The sequence below is a fragment of the Lygodium microphyllum genome, chromosome 13, assembly GCF_053477565.2.
Source record: "Lygodium microphyllum isolate KBCC chromosome 13, Lygodium_microphyllum_v1.1.10, whole genome shotgun sequence".
NCBI classification, from domain to species: Eukaryota; Viridiplantae; Streptophyta; class Polypodiopsida; order Schizaeales; family Lygodiaceae; genus Lygodium; species Lygodium microphyllum.
The window spans coordinates 91,048,355-91,073,164 of record NC_141147.1 but is presented as its reverse complement, the minus strand read 5'-3'; the positions used below and the strand labels follow the sequence as shown (position 1 = coordinate 91,073,164).

The window sequence follows — 24,810 nt, the reverse complement described above, 5'->3', positions numbered from 1 at the left end:
TTTCCCACTAGCCCTCAAATTTGAAGGGCTACCCAACTTTTCATTTAGAAGGTCTTAGAGGACCTCTCCTTTTCTTTTTAAAGAGTTTGGAAGGGCATGTAACTATTTTTCTAAATTTCTTGCCTTTCTTTTGAAGGGTAATATATGTATCACCCTTCTCTAGAAGGGCAAAACCCCCTTTGAAGGGTGTTGCAACCTTCAAATTTTAGGCTTGTTTCCCACAGTGCCTCTTCCACCCCCTTATCCCTCATATGTTGCAGAAGGGCACAAAAAAGACGAGGTAATTGTCATCGGTGGCCTCCATTCCCACATCCGTGTCCACATTCGCCGGCAACTCTAGGACGCTGTCGAACAAGCACGGAAGGCCCCCTTGCATGCATTGATCATCCAGCTGTTGCTACTTAAGGTTTGACCTTGCATATGGGTCTCTCCTCTATCCAAACAATATCATTGTGCACCGAACTATCAAGTTGTGTATTGTAATCGCCCATAGCTGCAACATGCTGATGTGGAAGGTATCAACTTGACTGTCCTCTTCTTTTAGCAACCTAGAGTACCAATTGTATGCCATGCTAATGTGGAAGGTATAATAAAAAAAGCTGCCTAGGGAGATACTACTACCTGAACCACCATTATAATTGATTGATTCAACCTCACTAGACAATATTAGAAAAACACCCATCGAGCACATATCCACTATGTAAAAAATTTGATAAGAAAGCAAAACTTTTAAAGGCTATCCAAACAAAAAATATGTAGAAGAGGAAAACATACTAATCTACGATATCTACTTACACAAAAAACTATAATGAAAACATATTTAGAGTTAGTGAAAGATAGACATGGAACCTATCCTACTTGAGAAAGTGACTAAACAATGTTATAGAGAGTACATTAACATGCTACATATTAAGCATATGTAGGTGATAAATGTGTATATTCTTGCAAACTGTTGAGAGTATGATAACATAAGTCCATTAGGGTTTAAAATCTTATAGAAATAGAATACCACAAACAATATTGTATATTTGAATAGTTATATAAATAACAGATAGTCAAAAGAATTGTGCTTTTTGATAAAATAGAGAAGTGAATAGATCGAGGAACTCTCGACATTGCTTGTGGTATACTTCCACTCTAGATATGATCTAATATGGACATTTACTATCCATGCCTCGAGTCATATGATACTGGAGCTATCTCCATTCAAAGATGAAATGGAGTTTAACTCCAATCTACCATAGATAGAGTAGAATGTTGTAACTTTGCATTACTTTAACATAAAAATCTTCCTCTATTTCAAAGATAAAATGACATTTAACTTTAATCTTGGTATAACTTTAATTTAAAAATATACAAAGTTATTGGATCATATGCTATGCTTGCTATATCAACATTTCTCTTTTGTTTTGTGAATAGAAATTATCACATATGGATCCAAGCTTCCAAGTACAATGCCCAACTACAGGTCCATTTGATGCTTCAACTTTGATTTGGACTGTGAAGGTTGATCCTAGTCGATTATACCACACTCTTACATATGCATATATACCATGGGAACGTGTTTCTGATTTCATCTTTGGTGAGAGTAAGATATCAATTACCCCTACAAATTTCAAGATTCGATCAAGCAACAAGAACTAATATGGTAGCATTTCCAATCCAACTGAGCAATCTTGGTTAGAGCAATTTTGGTACTTACTTCCTTTGCCTTATCTATAAGAATGTTGCAAATTTATTTTTCATTGATATATGTTAGTCATTAATTCAACTTTTTTCATATTTTCACCTTTTAGCTATTGGTGTGCCTATGGTCCCAAAGACATGCGTAACAAGTTTGAAGCATCCCAATCCCTTCATCCTAAACGTCCCAATGTAAGAAGTGGCAAGCACTTAGTGGGTTGTAGATGTCATTTCTATATTTATAGGCTATATTTATGGCCCACAATTGCACGCATCAACTACATTGAGCATAAACACATAGATTTGGATGGGACTATTTGTCATGGTGAGGGGATATCAGATACAAGGTTGCCCATTGCACCATGGTTATCAAATGACGCAAGGACATGGGTAGCCACTTTTCTCCATAAAGGATTCACACTTCAACAGGTTTTTCATCAGCACATAGCATCTGTGGAGGGTCGACTAATGTCAAATCCCATGCTAAAGCTTGGGAGGGATGCTTTTATGACCATGAGGGATATCCTCAATATAGCTTCGAAGTTGGAGTCTCTCACATATCAAACTAACAAAAATGATGCTACTAGTGTCCATAATTGGGTTTTGGAAAATGGAGATCAAACTTTTATATATCAACCAATTGTTGGGGGTAAAGGCGCCTCCACTTAGCCGCCCGTGTATTACTACATTGACAGTACTTGCCACTGCACACTGTAGGTGGCGGGCGCCCGTCACAATCACTTATTCTTTATTCTTTTAATGACAGTTTGAATAAAGGAAGGCCCGACCATACATTGTGGTTGTTGGAGTTTCCACTTTTGAGTCTCTCTCTCTCTTGGCTCTAACTCTCCATCTGCCATAGCTCTCACCGCCAAGCTTCTTCCTCCTGGGTTCCACTTCCTTTTCAACTGGTATCAGAGCAAAGGCATTGGAGCTTTCCTGGCATTCTCTTCAGCCCGGATTTGAAGAGCTTCAACCCGAGCTTCAATGGCAGCCACCATGGCACCTTCATTCATGTATGTTTTGATCTCCCGCCTCCTCCCCAAGCTATCGGACCTTCGTTGGCTTCTTCCAGGGTTGCATTAGAGCCCCGTCAACATTGCCAAGTGCCCTTGAGCACTGTTGAAGACCCCCCATCCCCCAAGAATAGCCAGCGTGAATTCCGACGCATTTTTAAGGGGTTGGGCTGACCTACTCCTTGCATTTTCTTTGTCTTCCTTGGCTTCTCGGCACTCTTGGTTGGACTTCCCGGCATTAGTGCTTGGCTCTTGGTGATCGATTTGAGTGCTTTCCCCTTTAGCCCTTGCTGTATACACAGTTCCAGGACTGTCAAAACAGGGCAGCACTTGACATTTACTATTTGATGCTTCTTAGCATTGCCCGTTTGATGCCTATTGATGCCCGGTGATGCCCGGATGTTATGGGATGCTATGTCTATGCTTTGGGACTGATTTGTAGCAGATTTGGGCACCGTTTGAGCTTCATTTAACAATAAATATGCTATTGTAATACAATGGGCTAAAGCTCATTTACTTGGTGTATGCATTAGTTCTTGGGTATGGGGTGCTTACTAGAGGTTTGAATGATCATATCGATGTATTTGGAGATTGTAAAATACTTCTTCTTGGTTCCGGAATGCTTTTGATCTTGGATTAGGCTCTGAATTGGTTGTCTTTCACTGGCATTTGGCTTCAGTTGGCATGCTTTGGACCAGTCTATGCCTATTGTCACTGCTTGACATTTAGGCTTCTCACATTTATGCTTTGGTCAGATATGCATGCCACTTGGTTTGCCCATGCTTGATAGTTACTTGGAGCTTCGTCTTCAGATGTATTTGAGCATTTTGGACCTACTGGGCATTACATTTGGTTGACAGTTACATGCTCTTTGAATGCTTTCAGGCTTATGATTTATAGGTCTGGGATTTGTGCTCTGAATGTATCCTACTGGGATTTGGCATGTTTGATGCTATGTATTCGATGTATTAGAGTATTGCTTGCTCTCTTTGCATCTAACTTTACTTCCAGTGGGAGCCTCTTGGTATATTTGGATGTACACAGAGTCTTACTTACACTTAAGCTTGAGCTTGTGGGACAGTTACATACATTTGCTCTCTTGAGAGCTTTATGTCTGTAGTTAGTCTGTAGTGGGCTAATTTGATATGCCTATCGGGGCAGGCACCTATCTCTATCACAGGTTTGTCAGTTTTGTATGCATCTTGGATGGTTATGCATTGAGCTTCTTGCTCTATCAGTTGTGCTTGTGCTTGGTCTCTTCTCTTACCCCGAGACCCATTACATGCATGACTTCTAGACCTATGAGATGTCTCTTGCTTGACATGTTATTAGTTTGACAGTTCTTGGTACCTTCTTGCCCCTTGACACTCACTGTTGGATGTATCTTGCTACAAGGCAGTTGCAGTGACATATGCATCAGTGATTGCTTCATTTTGGGGTAGTTTTATATACTGCTATCATTTATTAAAACAAGTTGAAATCTACAGATTTCAAGTACTTCTATGAGGGTAATGCTTACTATTTGATGTTATCTTGGTCATATTTGGTGGACAGGTGTTTCTCTTGGTGATATCCACTCTTTCAGCTAGTTTTAGCAATGATTTTAGTGTATTTTTTGCTAATTACAACAACTTGCAATTTTACTTAATTGCTTTGATTTGGGACAGTATTGCTAGTCATTTGAAAGACATAGCTCTCTTTAACATTGCCAAGTTGGATGGTACCAACTATGGGTATTGGAAGTACCAAATATGGGAGGTTTTGGTGCAGAAGTTGCAGATTAAACCCTTGCGTTTCAAGGGTGTTAATCCTAAGGATATGGATGATGATGTTTGGATGGAAGTTGATGAGCTATGTGAGGGCTGAAATGATGAATGGGTTGCCTCTTACCCATCCAACCTCCAATCCTCACTAAGAGAACTAAAGAGGGGAACCACCTAGCCAAAGGGAGGATGGGCTAGGACATCCCTTTTCTCAAAGAGAATCAAAATAACCAAGACACAACTTCACAAGAGAGAATATATGTACTAGATACCATATTAGAATATGAGAGAGAGAGATGAGATGAGAGGGAGACAAGAGGAGAAGAGGTAGAGGAAGCTTGCCATTATTTATTCATGGAATGAGAATATGAGAGGAGAGGGAGACAAGAGGAGAAGAGGTAGAGGAAGCTTGCCATTATGCTACATAATAAAAGAACTCACTCATAGCTTACCTCAAAGAGATGGACTAGCATGAGGGTTTTCTAGAGTGCTCTCACGTGCTTATCATTCTCCTCTCCTTTGTCCTTCTCATTCTCCATGGGCTCTTTATATGGCCTCTATGAGGAATTATATTAAGCTAATATTCTTGATTAACATAATTCTAGATGATGTATGGCATCTTTGAAAATATGGAGAATAGTGGATGGGACAAGTCCCCACGTCTTCATGCAAGAAGCCAAGGGTGGTGGTAGACAAAATAGAGAAAGGGAGCTAGATTACAAGAGGTGGGTGTCCAAAGTACATTATTATAATATATTTACAAGAAGGATAGAATGGAAAGTTGATGTAGTGAAAGAGAGAAGAAAATTGCATGTAGCCAGTAGTCTGTGCCTTCGTAAATTGGTGAAGAATCTGAAAAAAGTTTCTTCTGCAACTTTATAGATGAGGTTGAAACCGATCGAGCTACGCGGAAATTTTCTTGAAATTCGCTTTTCCTTGGGAGTTATTGAGATGATAAAAAACGGCTTCCAAAAGCTTCTTTGACTTTAGTTCCTTATATATATATAAATACATATAAGCATGCGACAGAAGGGGTCCATGCTTGTAAGCTTTTGTGTAAGATCCAAATGACACCATGATGTGGATATTGACTTGTGTACTAGGGTGAGGTGTCCTCTAATGATGGTGATAGATTCCAAATCTTAGTGATACAGGCGGAACCCACGTATAGTTGGAGGCTAGTCCTTTGAAAAAACTATGCACTCACTCAACTCCTAGGTGTAATCCATCTTGCAAATCACCATGCAAGAAGGCATTCTTTACATCCATTTGATGTAAAGACCATCCCTTTGATGCAACCATAGCAATGACTGCTCTTACGGTTGCCATCCTTGCAACCGGACTGGATGTTTCTTCATAATCAATGCCATATGTTTGTGCATACCCCTTGACTACTAATCTTGCCTTATATCTATTCACAGAACCATTTCCATTGTGTTTCACCTTATAAACCCACTTACAACCAATTGCATTCTTATCTTTAGGCAAAGGTACCAATTTCCATGTAGCATTTGCTTCCAAGGCATCCATTTCTTCATCCATGGCTTTCTCCCATTTTTCTTTTCCCATGGCTTGCTCAAAAGAAGTGGATTCTGGTTCCTGTATCACTTTGACCATATAGGCATAGTGAATGGTTGTAAATCCATCATATTTCAGCCTATCCACAGGATACCTAGCTCTGGTAGACGTGCGCAAAGTAGGTTCACTCCCAGGTGCTCTCAAAACATCCCTGGTCTTCCTTACTCCAGGTGTAACAATAGAAGGAATACCCAACTCATCATCAATGCTCTGTTCTGAGCCACTGGATTCACCATCCACATAAGAGTGACTTGCATTCACATCAACCATGGGCTGATCTACCTTCTCTTTTCCTTTTCGTGATACCTACATACCACTATCTGCATTGTTTTGAGGAGATTTTCCTGATCTCAATCTGCCTGTCCATGGCGAAGAATGTGAACCACTGCTAGAGGACGCTCGAGGTCCACTAATATCTTGTGACTGCTGCTATGAATTCTGTGCAACATTACCATTTTGTGCATCTACATTATCAATCACATTTACTGGTTTATACGAGCTACTCATCTCATCAAAAGCAACATCTCTACTCATTGTAAACTTACGAGTAGAAGGGTTATAGTATCTATATACTTTTTGCTGCAGAGAGTAACCAATAAAGATGCACTTCTCAGCTTTTGGATCCAACTTGGATCTCAACTCATCTGGCACATGAACATATGCAATGCAACCAAAAATTTTTAAATGAGAAATATCTGGTTTCCTACCAGTATACCTCTCCTCTGGAGTCATGCCATGTATTGCTGCAGTGGGAGTCCTGTTCATTATATAGACTGCTGTAGCAACTGTCTCAGCCCAGTAAAAATCTGGCAGGTCTTTTTCATTGAGCATGGCACAAGATACCTCTCCAATATGCCTGTTTTTCCTTTCCGCAATTCCATTTTGTTGTGGGGTATGACTGCATGAATATTGCTGCTTTATGCCATACTCCTGCAGGAACCTTGCAAACTCATTTGAGAGGTACTCTCCCCCTCTATCTGACCTTAGGCATTTTATTTGCACGCCTGTTTCTTTTTCAACCATAGCTTTAAGAGTTTTGAAATGCCCAAAAACTTCACTTTTCTTTTTCATAAAATACACCCAAACTTTTCTGCTATAGTCATCAATAAAAGTGACAAAATAATGACAGCCTCCAGGAGATGCAGCTTTAGTAGTCCACACATCAGAGTGGATTAATTCCAATGGCTTCTTACTCTCTTGAACATGTCTAGGAAATGGTTTCCTTGCCTGTTTTTCAAACTGACAGGCTTCACATACCTTATGCATTTTTGCAACCTTGAATTTAGGCAATCCTGCAACAATATTTTGGGCTTGCATTGATTTAAGTCACTGTACATTAACATGACCAATGCGTTTATGCCAGATATCAATATCTGCAACTACACCGGTCCCATGTACAAACATTGCTGCACTCAATTCAGGCATGTCTGCATCCAACGTAAACATTCTGCCCTTCTTCTTTCCTTTTGCTATCAAGCGACCTTTATTTTTCATATCCTCAACAAAGCATCCATGAGAATTAAATCTGACTTGCAAGCCCTGCTCAACCATTTGACCAACAGAAACTAGATTCTTGGTGATATTCGAGATATGAAATACATTCGACAGGTTTTTTTTTTTACCATCCTCCATAGACAAAGGAATTTTTTCAATTTGCACAATAGGATGTGCAGTATCATCACGAGTCTCCACAAATCCTGGTTTTTCCATTTTCCTTGCATCCTGCATCCATTTTGCATGACTTGTCATGTGTTTTGATGCACCTGAGTCAACATACCACACATCATTGCTTTCTTTTGCACTTGTTAGAATTGGTCATGTGCTGCATCATAAACAAATGCTCATTTCTGTCATCACCCTGTCTACTAGAAGATACATAATTTCCTTGTTGCAATTTTCCATTCATGATGTCATTCTACTTTTTATAGCAGTCTTTAGCCATATGACCCATTTTACCACAGTAGTAGCATTCAACATTGCTGTTTGCATTTTGGCCTCTTTGCCATCCACCACAACCTCTTTGGCTCCCCCTGCCTCTAGAGTTACCACATCCTCCTCCATAGGGCTGGTTTTCTTAATTTTGCTGCATATTCTGATTTCTACCACGGCCTCCAGATCGGCCTCCTCTACCTCTGCCTCTACCTCTTCCAGCATTTGAGTGGAAGACAGTTTCTTTTGAAGTTCCTCCTGAAGAAGATGCACCACCATTTCTCTGCTCCTCAGAAATTAGAAGAGCAATCAACTCCTCAAAATCAGGAAATCTTTTACGGTTTAAAATCGATGTTCGGAACTGTGCATAATCCTTTCCTAGATCATTCAAGGTCACAGAAACTAAATCATCATCTTCCACTGGCGACCCAGTGGAAGCAAGTGCATCTGCAATCTTCTTCACCTTCATGTGGTAGTCATTGATGCTCATGCTTTCTCTTTGCACATTGTGCAGCTCTTGCTTGAGCTACATTTTTCTGGCTTGCGTATTTGTGCTATACAATTTTGACAGAGTATCCCATGCCTCGTTTGGCGTACTTGCATCCTGAATATGCACAATCATAGAGTCTGAAATACTGATAGTCAGCCAGTACATAACTTTTCTGGCTCTCTCATGCCATCTGTTAAATGCCTGCATTTGCTGTTGATTGGGAACATCAGGAAGAATTGGTTCTTCTTCATTTCTTGCAACGAATTCCCAATATCCTTTTTCCATAAGGAAATTCATCATTCTAAACTCCCATGCTTGGAAGTTATTCTTGTCAAGCTTTTTAGTGACAATCTATGAAAGAGAATCAGACGCCATTACAGAACACTGCAAAAAATTCTGTCACTGCAAAAAACACAGCTTCAGCCTCACAAGGGCAAATCTGCAAAACTAACGAAAGTGGTATTTGACCACACAGTCACTTCCTAGTGACGATTTTGCATCAACAGGCAACAAGGATGATTCTGTAACTCCCAATGTCTCTGCGCACAGGCATACGATGCAATTTCTATAGTAACTTTTCATCGACCTGTAGAACAATGGTCACACAGCAAAAAGAGGGCCTTTTCCTGAGTGCGTGCGGAAAACTTCTGCCTCCAAAACAGGCACCGAAATGGCCTCAAATAAAAAAAACAGGCCCTCTTGCTACACTGCGAAGGACGTCTCAATCTGAGACAATGCACTCTTGCACTTCCCGTCTGTGCTACCTGCAGAGACTTGCTCCCAAAATAGAAAAATGAAAGCAACACTGGTCCTCTTACCAGAACACCGCGAACTTGGTTTGCTTTCTTGAGCTCCTTACCACGAATAAGGCTCTGATACCATGTCAAGATTGTGGGAGAGAAGGAAGGAGTCTCACTTGTAGCTTTCTTGCTTGCACAATGGGGGAATACACACACAGGTGGAGGCTGAAAATAGTTTTCCTCTTCTTAGTTGTGTAAGCCAAAAGAACTCAAGTACAAAAGAAATAGAAGAACCCAATATGTGGGTCTCAAACCAAACTCAACTAACTAAGGTGGCATACTAACTGAGCCACGAACTAGAGTAGATAAGGATAGCTGTTATCTAGCTATTATTCATGGGCGGTGTACCAACCGCATCTGCAGCTAACAAGTCGGTGACATAAATGCACAACGGTCACCCTAGCATATCACGAGTGGAGCTCAATATCTCAACATTTGGCTCTTAATTGCTTCCTGGTTTCTTCAACTAATTTTCTCCGTCTCTCCCTTAGCGTGGTTTGTCTTTCCGAGGGCGGATCAATCTATTGCTTTCCTTGAACATGCGGCGAGGGGGGTTGTGGGATTATCTCTTTGCTGGTTCTCCCCATAACAAATTCAAGGTCAACCTCCTCCCCCTGCCGGTCTTCTAGTTGCGCTTCTTCCTCAAAGCGCAATGCGTCCAATTCTTGGGGGGCTATGCCGGCCAGTAGTAGGTACTTTCGTTGCTTTTCTAAGCTTAGCCTAACCTCCACAGGTTGGGGTGGCATCTGTAGCCTTGCATGAAGGGCTTTGCATGCGATGCTTAGTTTTTTTTGCACCACCTCCAACGACTCCTTTCCCTCTGGCCAGGTCGTGTCCAGTAATGTGTTGAGGAAGGATTGTTGCTAGGCACTGAAGGCTGTCTGGGCGGTGTCTGCTTTACTTTTTGCAAGGATTTTTTCTTTCTCTACCAAAACGAGGCACCGTGCCAGTGTCTTCACTCGTTTCTCGTTCTGCGCAGCCCATTCCTCTGCTCTTTTGTTCATTCCTTCCATGCTCTCCCCCTGCTTCTGTGCCAGGGTTACGAGCTTCTGCTCCTGGGCTTTGAGTTCTCTGCATTCTCATGCTCTTTCCTTCCTAGGTGCAGTTGATCGGTCATAGACTTGATCTCCTTTTGTTGTTGCTCCCTCTCTTGCTTTCTCTCCTCCTCTTTGGCATTTAGTTCCTCCATCATTTGCTCGATGTTGGCAGTTTTCGCCTCCAATTCTCCATGTTGCATCAGGAGGAGCTTGTATTCCCGCTGCATCTGCACCAGTTCTTGATTCTCATCCTCGAGTCGCTATTTGTAGCTTTCTTTCATGTCTTCCTTGGCCTTCAATTCCTGCTTGAGGCCAAAGATCTGTCGTTGTTGCATGGCTATTGTGCAGGTTTTCTCAAGCTGGAAGGTGGCAACTGACTCCTTTTCCGCCACCACCAACTCAGCCACATCCATCCTCTTTTCCTCCTTCGCCCTTTCCAATTGGGAGAGCAACTCGGCAATGTACTCGTCGTAACTGGCTGGTGGCGTCATTGTTGTGTGGGTTGGGGTGGTCGAGGCTTCCACTCTCGGACGCTTCTGGTCCTATCTCGACTCAGCATCTACGGCTAGTCTCTTTTGCCATGTGGCCATGGTTTCTATGCTCTTTCCCTGGGCCATTCTTTTACTGATAAAATATTGCATCCAAGCCATGAAGTTGGAAACCTCCATGCTGGTGGGGATGCTAGGGGTGAGGGTGGTTGGTTCGGTGGAGGGTGCCATGAGGGTGGGGATAGGATGGAGGAGGGCCTTGCCTTTGTCTTCAAGGATAGTGGGCGGCGTGACTTCTGGTACCTGCATGCTAGAGCTAGGCCCTTCTTCCCTCAGCTAGATCCAGGCTCTCGGATCATCAGCCCTGCACTGCTGCTCAATGGACCATCATGTGGCTTCGGCTAAGTCCTCCTCCTCCTTCCTTCTTAGTTTCTCTTCTTCCTCCACAACTCTTCTTTGCCTTTCTTTTTTAGCTTTCTTGTACTCTTCCTCCAATTTCTCCTTTTCTTCCTGCTCTTCTCTTTTTCTCTTCTTAGCTTGCTGTTTTGACACCTTTTTAGCCCTCTTGACTTCTTCTTTTGTTTCTTCTTCTTCCTATTTCTTCTTCTTCTCCCTCTCCTCGGCCTCCTTGAGGGATTGTCTTTTTGCCTTTTCCAAATCCTCTTTCTCCTTCCTGCGGCCTTCATCCGGCTTATTTTTCTTCTGTGCTGTCTTTTTCTTGGGTTCCTTGGCTTGCTTTTTGCTTGATTGCTCTTCTTGCCCCTGCCCTTCCTTGTCAGTCTCGGTCCTGTCTGGACCTCTCTTAGTCCTGATGAGGGGGTGACCTGTTAGGCGTTTCTCCTTCCCCTTCTTTTGCATCCTGCATCTCTTTCACTGCCTTCTATATGAGCGCAGTCAAAATGCTTCCATAGGCAATGAACGAGGCCTTGGACGAGGCCTTCTTTCTTTCTGTGGCCCTGGAAGCTGGAGACTCTCCTCCTGCGGGTGTGTTTCCTAAAGCCAGTGCTTTAGTCGCCTGATCGATAGTTTTGCGCACATAGTTGTTCCAGTCGACTTCATGCAGGGTGTGAGCCGCTACGTTCTCCACCACAGGCACGCTGATTCGGTGCATTAATGCGTTTTAGTGCTAGTTGGAGAAAAGCGCGTGTACTAGTTTTGCTTGCAATCGAGTTTTCGCATCAGGGATGCCCTGGATGCTGATGCAGTCATTTGTTAGCACATCCTCCTTTCTCATTTTCAGCATGGCGTACACATCTCTCTTCTGCTTCTTCTCTATTTTTGGCTCTAGTCCCAACGCCTTCTCCACCAAGGCAGGGGTTAAGCGAACCTGCACCTGTTTGGTATTTTGTCCCTTTCCTATCGTGACGGTGCCACAATCATTGTCAGTGTCGTAAGACCTGAGAAACTCCACACACTTTGTGTGGTCAGGTTCTTGCGCAAAATTTTCAAGGTACTTGGTGAAGTTGCATTTGTCAACGACTCTCCTGGCTGCTTCCTCCTTGGCCACCAAACCCTCTACGTTGTGAATGGTTTGGAACTTTAACTGGTTGTAGGCGCAGCTCTCAAGAATGATGTTGTACTGCGCTCTTTCCTCTTCCGTGAACAGAAGTTGGTGGGAACGATCTTGTTGCGACATCTTTTGTTCCTATCATAAACCCAAGTTTCCATTAGTTCTTTCAAATTAACAATTCGCAAGAAAAGTAATAGACTAAAAAAGAAAGACTCTATGTGTTTATTAAATGAAAGCATTAAAATCCTATCCAATGTGGAGTCTTCCCTTTTAGCTTTAACTTTTTGCCCTTTATTTCAAAGTTCTCTTGACATTTTCCTACCACGCTCATTGTCTACATGCTTATGCATTTTGCTTGATTTTCATTGGCATCTTCGCTAGAAGAGGGGGTCTCCCCTGGTGGTCGCAGTTCAGATGGTGATTTTGCCCTAAGCACTGGTGTCACTCCTGGCTGAGCTAGGCCTGCTTGCTCAAGGTCTATGGCTTCTACGTGTTCTAACCAGGCACGATCACAATTTATGTGCACGAGTCCTCGGTCTGTACTATAGGCACTTCTTTTTTGCGGCTTGAAATCCGCCCGTATTTGTTTTATTTCATGTCCCTCCGTGTTGTATTCTACTGAATCCATCTCACTCTCACTTCCATCACTGAAGGGTTGACAGTCTTCATACTCATCATCAAAGTCCTCTGCGCTAGACTGCTCATCGTCTCGTAGGGCTTGGTATATCTCTTGTCGTTGATCCGGGATTAAGGCCCAGTTGTACATAAGGTTCAAGTCATGTACCCTGGTCCATTGCCACTTGGATTCGCCTAAGAGATCCTGGAGTGGTTTGAAGTTTGTTGCTAAATTGTCAGCTAGCTTGTCTGTTAAGTATTTCAGGCCCTCTTAGAGTTCTCTCTTGTTGCTTAGCACTTGGAAGGTGACGGGCTTAGGTCTCCCAAGAAGGGTTCCTTCCATCATGCAAACTGGTATAGAGGGTGTGCGGTCAGTCGTGCCCATCATCTTAATGGCTTGCTCATGCACCTCTTGATCCGAGAACGGCAGGTCGACTGTAGCAAGGACATGCATCCAATCCGCTCATCCTCTGGGCATGAGATATACTTGGTCCATCTCTTGAGCATTGTGGAGATGGCATCCAAGTTGACTGGTGAGGTTTTCGAAGTGTCCATCTCTACCCTCGCAGCTTCAGTCCTGTTGACTAAGAATATCAAGCCGTTACCCCAATCTTCAATAACTCTGGCATTGCGCATCCAGGGCTGGCCTAACAAGACATCATAGTCCACCCCCTTCATGACTATAAAGTCGACCGAGAACTGGACACCTGCGATTTTCACTGGCCAGTTTTTAAGTACCCCGAATGGCCTCACCCTCACGCCGTTTGCTAATGTGACATTAAATCGAGCGGTCTCAATAGGTGGGTTTCCCCAGGTCTGTAGTACTGCGTGGCTTAGCACACTAACCCCGACTCCCGTGTCTACTATCCCCTTTCTCGTTGTGTTTCCTAAGGCTAGGACTGGTAACACTGCATGCATCTCAGTGCCTTCCCAGAAAGCATTAACGTGCAAGGATTTTGGCACAGAGTGTAGCATTAGACTCGGTATTTTTGGCCCACTGCTTGAGGTCTTGCCATAGGGTGGGATGCTGCTTATGTAGGTCTCCTAGGCTTAATGTCACTGGGGTGGTCACTAGCATGGTAAGGAGGCTGTCAGCTGCTCGTCCCTCTCCTACACCGAATTGTCCTGGCCAATGACCGCGATTGATTTGTGGGCCTGTAGCATCAAGGCTTGTCCTAAGGGGTACTGTCTGCAGTGCAGTTGCATCTCCTGACTTTGGTCGAGGGGGTGAGATTTCCGTGTTCATGCTGGTGAGATCCTTGCTCTCATCCTCTACTAGGATGGGCTCAGCGTCCCTTAAGTGCTTTTGGGCCTCTTTTACCTAGTCCTTCACTTTCTCTATGGCCTCGAGTTGGCACTTCGGATGGGGGTACTCCCCTACCTTGGCACTTCCCTTTTCGACCATCTTGGGGGATGAAGTTTCCGTTTTTGTGTCCTCGACTTTCTTTTCAACAGGCAGAGTTGTAGCACTCTCAGCTTTTAGTGCAATCTTAGCCTCCGGCCTCCTCTTCCTTCGCCTACGGCTCTTCTTCCCTATCGAGGCTGCATCAAGGTTGTTGGGTCCCGGTAGTGATATGCCGGCTTGCTTTGTCTGGGCACGGGTCATGACCCGCAACGGGATGGGTGTGGCCTCCCCATCAAGGTTCTCGACACCAAACAGCCCCAATGGAACAGATGGTACTTCGGCTGAACTTGCAAAAGGTTTCCGCTTTGGGCAATTGACGAAGAGATGGGTAATTCCGCACTCAATACACCTTAGGTTAGCTTTGTCTTTGTTCTGCTGCTCCCTCTCGGGGCAACGTGATGAGATATGATCTGGGTGACCACAAGTCCAACATATGATTGGATCCTGTGTCTGCCCTCCTAGGCCTCTACCTCATCCTCTCCCTAATGCCATCACTGGTACTGGTCGATAGTCCATAAGGACTGTGTTGCCCTCGTCATCGTGAGAGACATAAGGGTATAAGTAAGTCTCTTCCTCATTTGGCTCTTCCACGTAGTGGACTGGAGCATCACTTGGTGGATGGGTCACATAGGGACCGGGTGGCCTAGGTATACCTGTAGGGTTTATGTCCATCCTGGGGACAGCCGGCTTAATGTCGTTAGGCGCAAGAAGGGCCAATGGGGCTCCCCTTCCGAAAAGTGGCTGCGGTCTGTTCGCTAGGTAAGGTTGACCATATGGTTGGGAGTACGAAAGTCTCCTGGGCAATCTGCAATGCATAATGTCGTGATCAAACCTGCCGCAATTAGCGCAAGGTCTCGACCGAGAGTCTTGACACTCGGCCGGCAAATGGTTTTCGCCACAGTACACACATTGGACGTGTGGCCGTGTTGGTCATCTCCACAGGTCTTGCAACTTGACTATCTCCATCTTGACATCAGCCAAGTCTTGGTTCATCTCGGTGGCCTTCCCCTTATCTTGGGATGATGGGGTTGGTCGCTCACCAGAGGTTGATACTCTTTCTAAACCTCGCGAGATGGCTTCTTTTGAGTTGGAGCTCCTGGAGCTCCTCTCTTTCAGTTGATCGTTAACTATGATAGCTTCCTCAAAAACCCTAGCTAGTGTGTCTCGCTACAAGCTCGAGTTGGCTACCAAAGCCTTATACAATTCCTCATTTTGAATTCCGCTGATGAACACAGTTGAAACTGCTCTTTTAGTCGATCATTCACCTGTAGGGATTCTCTTGAAGAGGCTCCTTATGTGGGTTACGTAATTGCAAGTGTCCTCCTTCTCCTTCTGCTTGACATTCATCAGTCGTACTAGCAGATTGTCAGAGTATCCAGGCTCAGCAAATCTCTTAATGAAGAGATTCTTGAGGTTATTGAAGTTTTCCCACTCTGCGGCGTCTAAGCTTATATACCAAGTCCTGCCCTTGTCACCTAAGCAGAGCCCGAATGCTTGAGAACGCTAACTTAGGTCGCTGAGGCCGTTGGCTTCGCAGACTTGCTAGAACTGCACCACAAAGCTATATGGGTCCTCATGGGTTGGTACTTGTCGAGATGCTTTGCGACTATTGGGATTTTAGATTGGCTCTTAGAGCCTTGGGTTGCTTCTAACCCTGCCAGTAGTGAGGTCGCCAATGCTACAGCACTTTGCTCTGCTGCGGTGTTGTCTAACAATCGCTTCATAAGAAGCTCGCTCAACGTTAAGTCTCCTTCTAGGTCTCTCTTGTGATCCGTTCAATTTTTGCCGGCTAAGTTCACCACTCATTGTACCTCACGCAACTCCGTGCTTTGCCTTTGATTCCTGGCTTGCTGGTCTCTATTATATGCAGCTATGCCTTATAATGCCTTGTGGGCTAGCTTCCTCTCTTCTTCTAAGTCTGTGATGATAGTATCTGCTGTCCGACCGGGGTGCTCATATCGGGCGTGCGCATCATAGCTCCTGACCAATTTTCCAAGCTATCAATCAGGTTGAGTGGGTTTGTCAAATCCCCTTTGTTTGCGCTGCTTGCTTGGTCCTACTTTGCGTGTTGATGGTTTGTCTCTATCTGTGGGTTCTCTCCTATCCGTGGGTTCCTTGAGTGGCATATCTGAGTGAGTTCCTTGACTTATTAAATATAGTCCTCAAGTTATCTCCACTCTGTGCGCGTGTTCTTTCTGGTGCACTTGTATTTAATCAGGCTTTCAGTTTTTCTTAAGTGCACTTCAAGTGCAAAAATTCAAGGTGAGTGCATCAAACAACCTCTAAGCGTCTCATGCACCCTCGAACCTGATAGGCTTTGTTGATCAATTCTCTGGCCGTCTAGACGGTATTTAGGGAATTCGGTTACGTTGCCTTGCCGTTTTTGGGCTCAATCAGGGTCTTATGGCTCAGTGGGTTGCCTCTAGGTCTCTGGATTTCTAGGTATCGCGACAGTCTACTCAAACTGTTAAGTGGCTATGCCTTACGATTTTGTCTACTTCGTGCGCCAGAATCAGGTTTTGAACATCAGGAGGGCTTACGACAGGTTGCACTGCTGAGCTCCAGTTGGGTTAGGTCAAATTTCTGAGAAATTGAGGTAGACACACACTCGGCTAAACTGGTCCAAATTGCAAGGGCCGAGTGAGTGACTCAGATGGGCCGAATCACACTTGTTCGAGTGCAAAAAGTTTTTCACTGGCCGAGGTCCAAGTGGCATGACTCAGACGGGCCAAGTCAAATGTTGGGCCGAGGGCCAATTCGGGTCCTGGGCCGAGTGGACTTTGGGCCGAGTGTCGGGTTGGGGTCAAGGGGCCGAGTGTCGCTACTCAGACAGGCCAAGTCAAATGTTGGGCCAAGGGCCGATTAGGGTTTTCGTGTCAAGGTTTGAATGGGCGGGTCCGAGGGCCGAGTCTTGGACTCGGCCTAACAAAGGCCGTTCGAACGGGCCAAACGCGGCACAACAAATGCCGCGCGATGACGATTTCGATCGAATCTCTCGATTCAGGCAATCATCTCAAGCACAAACTTCCAGATCCTGGCTAAGGCACCAAGGAAAGTGATTGGTGTACCTGGGGTGAGCGGTAGGATCTCCGATGACAAGATCAAATCAAATCTTTGCGGGCTCTCTCTCTCTCTCTCTCTCTCTCTCTCTCACTGCAATGGTTGCAAATGAGCTCTCCCTTGGCCTCTTGGCTCTTAAACCCCTTCCCGGGCAAGGCTTTGATGCTCCCAATCACTACTTGCTGACATTAAGCATCCAAGCAAGCTTTTTGCCATATTTTTGCATGATTTATGCCCTGTTTTACCTAGTTTGCAACAGTAAACCCTACCCTTTCTTGGTTTGATTTCCTAATCCTATCCTATACTAAATGCAACGAGAATCAAAAGCAACAAACTGAAATGATTTCTCTCTATTTTCCAATCATCAAACAAACTAACTAACCCAAAATACTTACTTGTTTCAAAGATCAAAACACCCAACCTTCCTACCTACCTCAAGCTTCGTTTCGGGGGTGAATCCCTTACTTCGATGTTCGATATGGGGCGTGCAAGCGCTCAAGCTTGAATCCGTTGGTCCCGACAACGGAACCAAAATGTGGGAGCTTTCGGTCAACCGTCAAGATCTATGGACTGCTTATTGCTTCAAGCATTCCAAGCGAGCTCCAATGGCTACCTCTCACATAGCGGACGCGCCATCGATCCTACAAGTCTAGTGAGCTTACCTTGATGCCGATATGAGTTGCCTTCTCTCTCGCACGCACCGGTAGCTCCACGATCTTAGATGCTAGCTCAAGCATCCTCAAGCCTCCTCCATCTCCAAGCTCCATCCACCATATCCGTGCACACAAGAGAAGAGAAGAGAAGAGAAGAGAAGAGAAGAGAAGAGAAGAGGAGATGGTGAAGAGCTTCACCCTCTTGATCCCTCACTCCCACTCACTCACTCCCTCACACTCTCACACTCCCTCTCTCAAGAGGCACACACAAGCAAGAAGAGGAGAAGAAGAGAAGAGCGCTTGTTGGCCACACACCAAAGAATGAGCTTCCATTCACTTTTTGAACTTTATATATATAAACCTTAGAAACCCATGGGCGCCCATCCCTTTTTACATGACCGGCCATTGTGGCAAGGTCCCTTTTTCTAATTCCCTCTTTTTGCTTCATGCCCTAGGCCTATATTCGACTATTCTTTTACAAGTGGCATAGGAGGGAGCCCGGTGCTCTTTTAAAAGAGTTTTTGGAGTTTTGGAGGTGCCTTTTATTTAAAACTATGCTTTTGGCCCTGGCTTAGCTTTAGAGGCCGCCTGCATGTCTTTGCTCCTTTTCCATCTTCTTTCTGCTTTTTCATTTATTATTCCGCCTTCTCGACTTGGGGTTAACACTTGAGTGGGGTATTAAGCGTCAGTTGACCGCTCCTTACACCTCTCCCGAGAATGGTATGGCTGAACGCATGAATAGGACCATTCAAGAAAGGGTCCGTAGCATGCTTAGCCAGGCTGGCTTACTGCAACACTTTTGGGCTGAGGTAGTTACTACTGCAGTGTATCTCATTAACATATCACCTAGCAGTGGCATTGACTTTCAGGTTGTAGAGGAGGTATGGACACGCGAGCCCGCCTCTTATGATCATTTGCGTGTCTTTGGATGTGAGGCATTCTGCCATGTGTCCAAGGACAAACGCAATAAGTTGGATCCTAAAAGTGTCAAATACATTTTCATTGGCTATGGAGATGCAGGAGAGATGGGTTACCGTCAATGGGATTTGTAGGCGTGGAAAGTGATCCACAACCATGATGTCATCTTTCATGAGGACAAAATGCATATGCAGCCTGAGAAAGTGGTTGAGGTACGTAGAGTTATCTTTTGAGGAGCCACCTGCTCCCCTTCAGCCCGCTCCATGGCCAGCTAGACAACGTGTAATATCACTTGATGCTCATGACCCAGATGTTAGACATACTGATGTTAGACAAGATGTCGGTCAAGCAGTAGAGCCTAGGTTGAGGCGTTCTACTAGAGATAGATGACCTCCTGACCGTTTTGCGCCCTCTATGGATTATGTACTGGTTATAGATGCAGGAGAGCCTCTCACTTATGATGAGGCTATGCACAGGGGTAATTGTCACTCTTGGGAGAGGGCTATGCAGTTTGAGCTTGACTCATTGCATAAGAATCAGACTTGGGATTTGGTTTCCTTGCCTCAAGGTAAGAAGGCTTTGGCATGCAAGTGGGTCTACAAGCTGAAAAGCACCCGTGGACACCCCAAGCCGACATACAAGGCTCGATTGGTTGCTAAGGGTTTTAAGTAGGAGCATGGTGTTGACTTTGATGAAGTCTTTTCTCCTGTGGTCAAGATGACCACCCTACACTTAGTCTTGGCCTTCGTTGCACAGCTTGACCTGGCCTTGTACCAGATGGATGTCAAGAGGACTTTTTTACATGGGGACTTGCATGATGAGATTTACATGGAGCAGCCTAAGGGTTTTGTAGACCCTGGCAGGGAACACCTAGTGTGCAAGCTAAAGAAGAGTCTATATGGCTTAAAGGAGGCACCTAGGAAATGGTACCATAAGTTTTATGTATTCATGCAGTCACAGGGCTACAGCCGCAGTGCTATGGATCCGTGCTTGTACACGAAGAAAGTCCGTGACGGTTCTTTACTGATTTTGGTACTCTATGTGGATGACATGCTTTTAGCAGGGACAACTCATGAGGAGCTAGATGCTCTTAAGGCTCAACTCAAGAAGAGCTTTGAGATGAAATATCTAGGACATGCCTCTCATATACTTGGTATTCCCATTACGCGCGATAGATCTCAGGGACTCCTCTATCTGTCACAGAGGGAGTACATTCATAAAGTCCTTGAGCACTTCCACATGTAGGATGTTAAGCCTATTGGCTGTCCATTACCTTCTCATGTGAAGGTTTCACATGCCGATTGTCCGCAGACAGATGAGCAAAGGGCCGAGATGGCCAAGATTCCCTATGCATCAGTCATGGACAGTCTTATGTATGCCATGATAGCCACCCGTCCAGATATAGCTTTTGCAATTGGGGTTGTGGCATGTTATATGGCTACTCCTGGCAAGAAACATTGGGATGCCGTGAAGGGTATCATGAGGTACCTGACGGGCACATCAGATATGTGTCTTTGCTATGGCAACCAAGATACAAGAGTCATGGGATACACTAACTCTGATTATGCAAGACATGCAGATAGTGGAAAGTCCACTTCTGGCTATATGTTCACTTATACTGGAGGGGCTATCTCTTGGATGTCCAAGGCGCATAAGTGTATGACTCTTTCTACTATAGAGGCCGAGTATATTGCAGCCATAGAGGCTTGCAAAGAGGCTATCTGGTTAGTCTGTTTGATTGCAGACCTTGGTATGACAGATGCTATGCCTACACTGCATTCAGATTCCATGAGTGCCATTCAGTTGGCGAAAAATTCAATCTTCCATGCGAAGACAAAACATATTGAGGTGAGATATCACTTCATTCGCGAGGTCATTGAGGACAGGTCTGTTGACCTTGTCAAGATTCCAACTGAGCAGAATCCTGCAGACTTGCTCATGAAGAGCCTCACTACCAAGCGCTTTTCCTTCCTCAAGAGATTGATGGGCATTGGATGAGATGACATCTTTTTCCTCATCCCGTTCTACATGTGTACATGTTGTACTGTCTTTTATTTTTTTCTCTCTCACTGGGACAGATTCGCCTTTAAGTGGGAGGTTGTTGGGAGTAAAGGCGCCTCCGCCTAGCTACCTATGTATCACTACTCTGATAGTACCCACCATTGCACACTACAGGTGGTAGGTGCCCATCACAGTCACTTGTTCTTTATTCTTTTAGTGACAGTTTGAATAAAGGAAGGCCCTGCCACACATTGTGGTTGTTGGAGTTCCTACTTTTGAGTCTCTCTCTCTCTTGGCTCTTGCTCTCCATCTGCCATAGCTCTCACCGCCAAGCTTCTTCCTCTTGGGTTCCACTTCCCTTTCACCAAAGGGAGAATCTTCATCTCAACCCTTGATTTTAGGCATCCAAACGGAGTGGCAATTAAAAATGCTTAACAAGTATGGGAACAATAGCATCTTAGCGATGGATGCAACCTTCGGAACTAATGTATACAAGGTATAGTTGTTTCCTTTGCACCTTAATAAGTTAACTACTTTATATTTCTCGATCCCCATTGCTTTTAGTCTTTTAGTCTCATAAATAGATATGACTATATTTACTAATATACTTGATTGATGCAATCATGCAGTTCATTCTATGCTCCATTCTAGTATTTGATGCCCATCAAAATGGAGTACCCATTTCTTGGATAATCACTTCTTGTGTTGACTCCACTTGCACAAAAGCTTGGCTAATTGCCTTCAGGAATCACATTCTAGATTTCAATCATTCTTGGGAGGCAAATGTAGGGATGATAGATGATGCACAAGCGGAAATTAATGCACTATAGTAAGCTTATCTCATTTGTTTATATTTTTATACATACTTTCATGGATCACAAATAATATAGTTATTTATATCATAACTTTGCATGCCCTAGGGAAATCTTTGGTCTCCCAATATATTTGTATTTATGGCATGTACGAAGATGTTGGTTAAAATATTTGATAAAGAAATTTGGAGATCCCCAAATAAGAGCTTATATGTCAGGGAGTTGGGACACATGCGTTGTCGAAGTTTATCCACTGAGGCAAGAAGATTGGAGGAGGCATCCAAACTAGTGGAAATTTTCTTGACAAAGTACAATGCTCAAGAAACCTTCATATCATACTTCAAAGATAATTGGCTTCCCAAACTAAGTACTTTTACATCATACTTTGTAACTCCTTTATAATTAAATAAAGATAAAGTGGACTATTTAGTTTATGTTTTACGTAATATCAAATTGCTTTCACATAGGTATGTGGATTCAAGCAACTCGCACAATGCACATGCCAATCAAGACACCAATGGATCTATTGAAGCATACCATGGTGTCTTGAAAAACCGATTCTTATCTGGTTGTCGCTCAATACATGGGCGACGAGTGGATTGGCTTGTCCACAAATTACTCACGGTTTGTCACCCTTATTATTGGTACAATGAAGCTATGAAGGAAGTTGGTTTTAGACAAAATTTTACAATACAAAAGATTGTGCTATCTTCCTTGGAACGAGCAAAGAGTATTCCTGATCACTTTGTAAAGTTGATGGGTAATGATCATAGCCTTGCCAAAGTTAAAAGTATGAGCAACACCAAGCTATGGTACACTATTCATAATGCTAATTGTGAGTGGGCAAATTGTAATTGTGACTGGGCAATGAAAGGAAATCTATGCAAGCATCAAATCAAGGTTATGATGGTAGTTGGTATTGATATCAACACCATTGTCACTAAGTCCATGGACATGACCATATGAATATAGAAGGTAACTTTGTGATTTCTATAAGTTAGTAAATATTTAGCTTTAATGATAGTATCACAACATTTTTACTTTTAGGGAATCATGGCTATACTTCCACCTTCATTCCCCATTTACCTACGACAACGATGGAGAATGACATTGTAGAAGAGGAGATTCACATTGTAGTCCATAATGTTAATGCCCCACAATCACATGGTGAGACACTTTATTGGCCATAAGCTTTGAATAATATACCCATACAAATATTTCACAATTTTTTAATGAGCACATGGTTTTGACTTTTTCTAATGACCTGTCATGTTCTCATTTGATTTTAGGAAATACAATGCAAGTTATACATGAGAGATTTCAAGATGCTATGCTTTTGGCAGGTATATATCACATACAAGTGTGAATACTTTGTATATATATTCATTTTGTGTGAGTGATATTTTTTTGGTAACTTTGTCAAAGAAGACCCTGCTTTAAAAAACATCTTGAACAATTGCAAACTCAATTACTTGCAACCTTGAAACAAACCAAAGGAAGCTTACAAGAGACATGGCCATATCCATGTAAGGAGTGGATGCCCATAAATGATGGTTTTGGTAATTCTTTGAAGCGTGCAAAACCCTTTGTTGAAAAGATGCTTTCAACTTCTAGGCGACAACCACATTTATCCAATGTACATGACTTTACAATTCCAAAAAAGAAAACAAAGGTTTCTATGCAAGGACGTTTGGACAATAAGATTGGGAGTCATGAGGACATTGCCAAGACAAAATATTGATGTATTCAGTTCCCCTCTTATCTTGACTATATGATGCCAAATTGGTTCAATTCCAACCTTGAAAGTTATGATCAGGCCACCTAAATCAGGATTACTAACCATCCCAATGGGGGGATGTGTGTGTGTGTGTGTGTGTGTGTGTGTGTGTGTGTGTGTGTGTGTTTTTGTTCTATAGTGATCTTATGCGACTTTCTAATTTTTGAATGTATCTTGTCTAATATCACTTGAATTTCACCCAATGTTTAGTGGTAAAAGGAAAAGTGTGCATGTAATGAAATGATAAATTACAAAGAGTCATTGTGCTTTGCCTATTGTCTTTCAAGGAGAAAGTGCATGTCATATTTGTATTGTTTGATCCATTTCTTGTTGATAATGGAAGGGTAGGTTGGCCTTTACTAAATCCATTTAGGCTATGCTATTGGTAGGTGTATCTAACATAAAAGTGTGGACACTTTGCATATATATTCATTATGTCAGAGTGAGACGTTTTTTTGCAACTTGTGTAGAGGGAGACCCTACTTTGAAACCACATCTTGAACGTTTGCAAAGTCAATTACTTGCAACCTTGAAACTAATCAAAGGGATCTTGCAAGCGACATGGCCACATCCATATGATGAATGGGTGCCAATAAATGATGGTTTTGGCATTTCTTTGAAGTGTGCAAAACCCTTTGTTGAAAATTCGCTTTCGACTATTAGGTGACAACCACATTCATCCAATATACATGACTTCCCAATTTCAACAAAGAAAAATAAACTTTCTATACAAGGACATTTGGATAATGAGATTGGGTGTCATGAGGACGTTGGCCGGCCGCCAGACAAAAGTTTGATGTATCAAGTTCCTATTCTATGTTGACTGCATGCCATCAACTTAGTTCAATTCTTATTCAAATCTAATTATGGTGTTATCCATGCTTGATTTGATTTTAATTCAAGGGGTTGTCCTTGCAATTCTAGTGCAAACATGATGGTATCTTCAAATTGGTCCTTATTTAACTAAATATTTCTTTTTGACTTGTAAATAATTTTACTTTGCATCACACATTGTTATACATAAGTCGCAAGTATGATACATGAATGTGATAAGATCTTACTTATAATGTGGGTTATGGTCAATCAAGGGAAAAACCTTAGTTTTATATAAATGAAGTTAAGTAGCCTTTTACCATTGATGGGGGAGCTTTTTATGTTATATCCTATTTGGTATAAACCCTAAAGTTATGACAAGACCTGGGTCAAGATTAGAGAATATCCCAATGTGTGTGTGTGTTGTTAGGGGTCTCAAGTTCTTATCTAACTGTTAGAACT

General features: G+C 43.2%; 1 pseudogene; it reads left to right on the top strand.

Annotated features, from left to right (window-relative positions):
• The first annotated feature begins 14,574 nt into the window (after positions 1-14,574).
• On the top strand, positions 14,575-22,724 carry LOC148026887 (uncharacterized; annotated as a pseudogene).
• The last annotated feature ends 2,086 nt before the right edge of the window (positions 22,725-24,810 follow it).